Below are 5,930 nucleotides of genomic sequence, written 5' to 3'. Positions count from 1 at the left end.
AGAGAGAGAGAGAGAGAGAGAGAGAGAGAGAGAGAGAGAGAGAGAGAGTTCTACCATCCTCTCTCTGCCACCTAAGGACACGAGTAGCTAGTGGTTAGTAGCCCTGAGGATGGTCCACCTCTCAACCCAGCTTTACACAATCCGTGATGTCAGCCTCCAGCCTCTAGGCACTTGTGTGCATCTCCAGTGTGTGTATGTGAACATAAGATACATTGTTTTATATACAATATCTTCTAAGCCCCTAGTGTGCACGAATTTTTTGTGGTAGCCCTTCCTGACAAGGACAGGTGTGAGTGTGAGTGTGTACATAAAAGACTATGAAATATTTGAATCAATATACTGTCCTCTATGACAAAGGGATCACCATGTCATATTTCTTACCTCGTCTGATTTTTAACATAAGGCGAGTAAAAATATCATTGGGCACCTGAAATCCATACATTCAATGAGACCTGAGAACCTGCCCCACACATGCCCAAGGCTCTGTGCTCCCCACACCCCAGGCCCTGCTGTCTCAGGATCTGCAAACCCTCTGGCAGACACCAGTTCCCTCTTGAACTCCCTCCACCACCTGGAAATGTCAGCCCAGCACCTAAGCAAGACTGCAGCCATCTGTTATTTTTTACCTGCATTGGCAGATTCATTTATTTATTCAAAAGGTTCATATTGCGCATCTGTGGGCAGAACATGAACAAAGCAGCAGGCAGGGAAACAGCAGAGGCAAGCACAGAAGATGGGCGCTGCTCTCCAAGGCCCGGTGATGGGCACTGGGGATGCCTGAGATTAAATGAGAAATCATGAGTGTGTGTGAGCCCTGACTACTATGTGGTGGAAACAGGAGTACAAGAATTCTTCCCAGGGGAAGCCCCAGAGAAGGGTACACAAGAGGCATCGGGGCTTTGAAGGTTAGGCTGAGTACTGGGTGGGTGGGAAGGAGAGGAGAGCGAGAAGGTGCTGCTCAAGGGCTTGGACTGGAGGGCTCAGACTGGGTAGGAGGCACCTCACTAGAGTTTATATGCTGCCTTTGGTTTTTTGAGTCAGGGTCTCTCTATGTAGTTCAGAATGGCCTTGAGTTCACTATGTAGCCCAGGCTGGACTCAAACTCAAGGCAATGTCCCTGCCTCAGCCTCCTGAATGCTGGGGTCACAGGCATGTGTCACCATGCCCTACTTTAAACTAGCGTTTCAGTACTGGGTGACACTGCCCATAGGGTGTTAGGTTTTTCAGCAATGGTGGCATTGCAGAGCAGAAATAAAGAAGGGGGATACCTTTATTAACTGTGCACACTTGAAAGGGGTCAAGGGCAGGGAGATGGGCAGATCCCCTGACCTGAGACAGGGAGGCTGAGACTTTATGCACTCTTGCTAGAGGCGGAGTTTGAGGGGCAGGTTCAGTGACATCCAAGGAACTGAATGAAGGCTCTCTTGTGTGTATGGGAAAGGTAAAAGGTAGTTGTACCCAGGGTTGGAGTGGGGAAGAAGGAGGAAGTGGTCACTGGGAAGATAGGCTGTTGTTCTGGAGGATTCATCCATGTTGAATCAGGGTCATAATAATATAGTAGTGTGTACTTGGGCCAGAACCTGTCATAAGCACTAGGAAAAAATATTTTTACGAATCATGTAAATATCTTTAAATAGCACAATTACAATGAATTGTACTTCATCAGTGTTGAAAACATAAGAGGCTTCCCAGGGCAGGGAAGAGCCAGAGAAAAATCTCCAGTTGTGTGAATGGGAGAACAAGGGAAAAGAGAAAGCCAAAGCCCCTGGATGTTGCAGCCTCCTTGCTGGTAAGGGCAGGTGGTTTAGCTTAGAATTTTAGCCCAGCATGGGCTCTGGCATCAAAGAACCCAAGCTTCAAAGTCTGGTCTGACATTTCACAGCTGTGAAACTTCTGGCAAGTTCTTTAACTTCTCTGAGCCCCAATGACCCCATCTATAATAGTGAAAAAGATTTCCTAACTGCAGGAACTGCAGGATAAACAAGCTAATAAGTGTAATGCATGTAAGATAGGCTGGGCTATCAAGAGCTGTTTGCTGTGGTTATGAGTGATCCATGAAGATGAACTGGCATGCATTTGAAGGAACTGCAGGGCATTCAGAGAGCAGTAAGTCACAGAGACAGGGTCTTAGAGGAGCCCCTACATCAATGAATAACAGTGGTATTGTAGTATAGGCCATCTGCAGGGAGATGCTGGGAGGGTGATCGGAAAGATGGAGCCTTGCAGGGGGCGGGGGTCGTCTCTGTGTCTGAAGGGAGCCAGGGTCAGGCCTGCCTGGATCAGATTCTACTGCACAGTTCAGATGGTAATCCAACCACCCGCTCAGGGTCACAGGCAGCTCTTTTCACTGTCACTGTCTTATTAGCAGGTTTACTGTGCCCACCTCTGGTAATTTGGACCAAGCTCTCTGGAGCTAGGACTTGTTGTGAATGAGGCATTACATCCAGGAGTGAAGTGGTTTGTGCTACCATCATTTACTACCTGTGTGATTTGGGGAATGCCCCGTGTTCCTTGTGAACTTCTTTCTCTTTCTCATTTGCAAATAAGACAGTGACCTCAGGCTCAGACCAAACAGGAAAATGATGCCAATCTGCAGAAGGAATCCCAAGGTAACCAGAGGCCTGTCATTGTGATTGATTGTCCTCTCTTCCCAGTGCCAAACGGAGCAGAGAGGAGGAGCTTGACTCTCAGCCCTGGAAGATGTCAAGGGTGTCCTGACCCACAGTCTTGCCTGACCCCTGGACCCCACTACCTGAATCTTGCTTCTCAGGTGTAGTTCTGTTGAGTCATTCTCCATGCAAAGGAAGCAGCTTATTCCCCAGCAGCACTCCACTCCTATTTTGATGTTAATTTTATCATTACCTGTGTGGATTACAGATTTCTGGTCCCAACCAGCTGCCCTCCCCCCAATTGGAGTAGAATGAATACGACCAGGACTCGCTCCTGGAATGGCTCAATACTGGGCATCCAAGGAGCTTTGCTATTTCTCAGTGAACAGATTCTGGCAGCAAAGACTGCTGTGAGTTCTCTCTCAATAATTTTCTGGATGTATATCTGACAAGCTGGCTCTCAGAACTCCCTGGCCCATAGATGCCATTTGCCAGCTAGTAGGTGGGCAGCATTTGATAATATCTGAAGAAAGTGTGATGCAAATTGTTCTATGTTTAAATTGGGGGAGCTTGACTTCTCATTTTTTTTTGACTTTGCGTTTTTATTCTCAGTCAATTGTTTTAAAATATTCACTCATCCCACTGAACAACGACCTGCCTTTTTATTAGCATTCCCTTCTCACTCACCCTGCCTCCCAAGCAGACAGGCATTTTCTTGTTTTTCCTTTCTTTTCCTTTAATGTACAGTCGGGCTTGTCTGAGGAGACACCCAAATGCCAGAGCAACGGAGCGCATAATCGGCATTTACTGTGGGCTCTGCTACATTTTCCAGCCAGAAGGATGGGGGCGCCGGGAGGGTGGGGATCTTTGTGCACGGGCTTTGTGCGGTGGGGCTGCCAAGCATTGCTATTCCAGCCCTTAAACCTGCGCCAGACTGTTAATGTCTTAATGCTTATTCAAGTGTCAGGGAGTGCTGGCAGATGTCAGAGAGAATGGGAGGCTGTCAATAAGGAAATTACTTACATTCGCGGGGTGACGGCAGCAGTCTGTCAGGTAGCGTTTGAGAGGATGTCAAGCTGGAAAGAGGGAAGCAGGAGAAGAAAAGACGGCTGCAGCAAACAGCATGGGGGAATGCCCTTTAAAAAAATGGTTTAGAGATATTTTATTTTTCTTTTATTTCCAGAGCTGAACGCCAGACATAGCAGTCATAGGTCAAAGAACCAACAGGAAGGTGTTGCCTATCTCTGAGGACCCTAAACACAAAAGCGGGCTGACACAGAGGGCTGAGAAGGCAGCAAGAACCTGTTCCCTGATCCTCCAGAAGCATAGAATATATGTTACATATTTTATTCAACAACTATGTAAAATATCTGCCATGTGCTATTGTGGTAAATACTTCCCAAAATATGCACAGGGAGGGGCTGGGGAGATGGCTCAGTAGAATAAGTGCTTGCCTGGCAAGCACAAGAGCCTGAGTTCAATCCCCAGTTCTGAAAAGAAAAAAAAAAAAAAAAAGCACAAAGATTACATTTTGAAATCCCCTATTTTTTTTTTCCCAGAACCGGGGATTGAACTCGGGCCTTTGCACTTGCCAGGGAAGCGCTTATTGCACTGAGCCATCTCCCTGGCCAAAGATTACATTTTAAAACACTTTCTGTGCCCCCACATGCCTACAATCCCAGCACTAGAGAGGCTGAGGCAGGAGGATTACTGTGAGTTAGAGGCCAGATTGGGCTACAAAATGAGTGCAAGACTGTCAAAACAAAAACAGAAGACCAAAACAAATAAACAAAACAGATTCTTTAAATTCTAGGGAGAAATGGCACACTTTCTTTGTGGGTTTAGGATTTTAGGAGTTTGACAGAAGGAGAGTGTGACCCGTGTAGCCTTCTAGCCCACCTTCTTTGCCTGGATCCATTTCCTTTCAGGTCTGTAGAATCTCTATGCATCCCTCCAGCATGTGTATACTGTGTGCCTGAGTAAGGAGGGGACAGACATACTGTTGTCATTAATCAATAATCAGCGGCAATGGTCCAGTTACCAGGAAAAGAACTACACCAGTCTTCACAAATCTTGTCACTTAGATGAGAGGTGAGGCCCTCAGAATCAGCCTGAAAAGAGAAGACTGCTCCAATGGTGTCCCTGAAAAACACCATTGAATTTAGAGAGACTGCGTGTGACAGTCCTGCTTGTAGGTGATGACCAGCGCTTCCAGGGGCTGTCTACACTTACTGTGCTACATTTCCTGTCTAATGTACCATGGCTCCCTTTCTTACCTTAGAATTTCTCCAAGATGGAATGAAAGAGAAGTGAGACGCATCTGTTTGCTAGTATTAGACTGGCCAAGGAAGAGCAAATATTTTACTTATGGAAACTCCAGGCTGAAAGATGGCAGAAGATGCAAGAAGACAGGCATCAAAGACAGAGACCTCCAGCCCCCTGCAAGATGCAGCTGTAATGATCAGTCCTTATGAGGACAAAACCCTCTGGGTTTGCTGCCTGTTCAGCATAAAAGGGTGGCCTTAGGGAAATTTCAGAGCCCCACTTCCCGAGGCCCCTCCCTCCTGAACCTCTGTCTTCCCTTGGAAAAGGATGCAGTTGGGTTTCTGGTTCGGAATGTGCCTCCCTGCTGGCCTGGCTGTGTATTCGATAATTTCCAGGGCTCTGACTTCAGTCGATTTCACACCAGCAAGGGCCAAGGCCACAAGGCTTTTGAAGTGTCCCAAAGACCTTTGACACCTCCCCCCAGGAGGGGATGAGCACACCCCTGCTTGAAGAATGCTGTGAGGCTTAACACATCCCAGATGTATTCTTCCTGAGATACTACCCACTGAGGAAGGAGGAAGGATGCATAGGTTTCTTAGAAGAGTCTATTCCCTGGGCTTTCTTTTTCCCTTAAGTGGAAGTAGAGAGCAACCAGGCTCTGCATGTTAACTTTGAAATATCTTTCATCCCTGTGGCTGGAGGTTCTCTGCTTCCTCTTCCACTGACCCTAAGAATAGGTACAGTCAACCTGAGCCTTTCTCCAGCCTGCTGTGAAAGTATGCTCTGGGGCAAAGTCTGAATCAGGCAACCTGGAATTTAGGTTCACAAGAGTACCTGAAAACAGAAAAACATGTAGACAATCAGCACCTTGGCAAAATCCAGGGAATCGCAGCAGACCTTAACAGAGCTTTACAGTTCCCACATGTATTCATCTTCCAGCTTGTTTACTTACACTGTCCATTTACCTAAGTGATTATTTTCAACAAATTAAAATTCATTGTAATCACTTTTTAAAAAAGAAGGAAAATCTATAGTATTTTCAAAACCATTTTCCCT

This window comes from Octodon degus, unplaced genomic scaffold (assembly GCF_000260255.1).
Source record: "Octodon degus isolate 3935 unplaced genomic scaffold, OctDeg1.0 scaffold00168, whole genome shotgun sequence".
NCBI lineage: Eukaryota > Metazoa > Chordata > Mammalia > Rodentia > Octodontidae > Octodon > Octodon degus.
The sequence above is the reverse complement of the archived record's forward strand: the minus strand, read 5'-3'. Positions refer to the sequence as shown.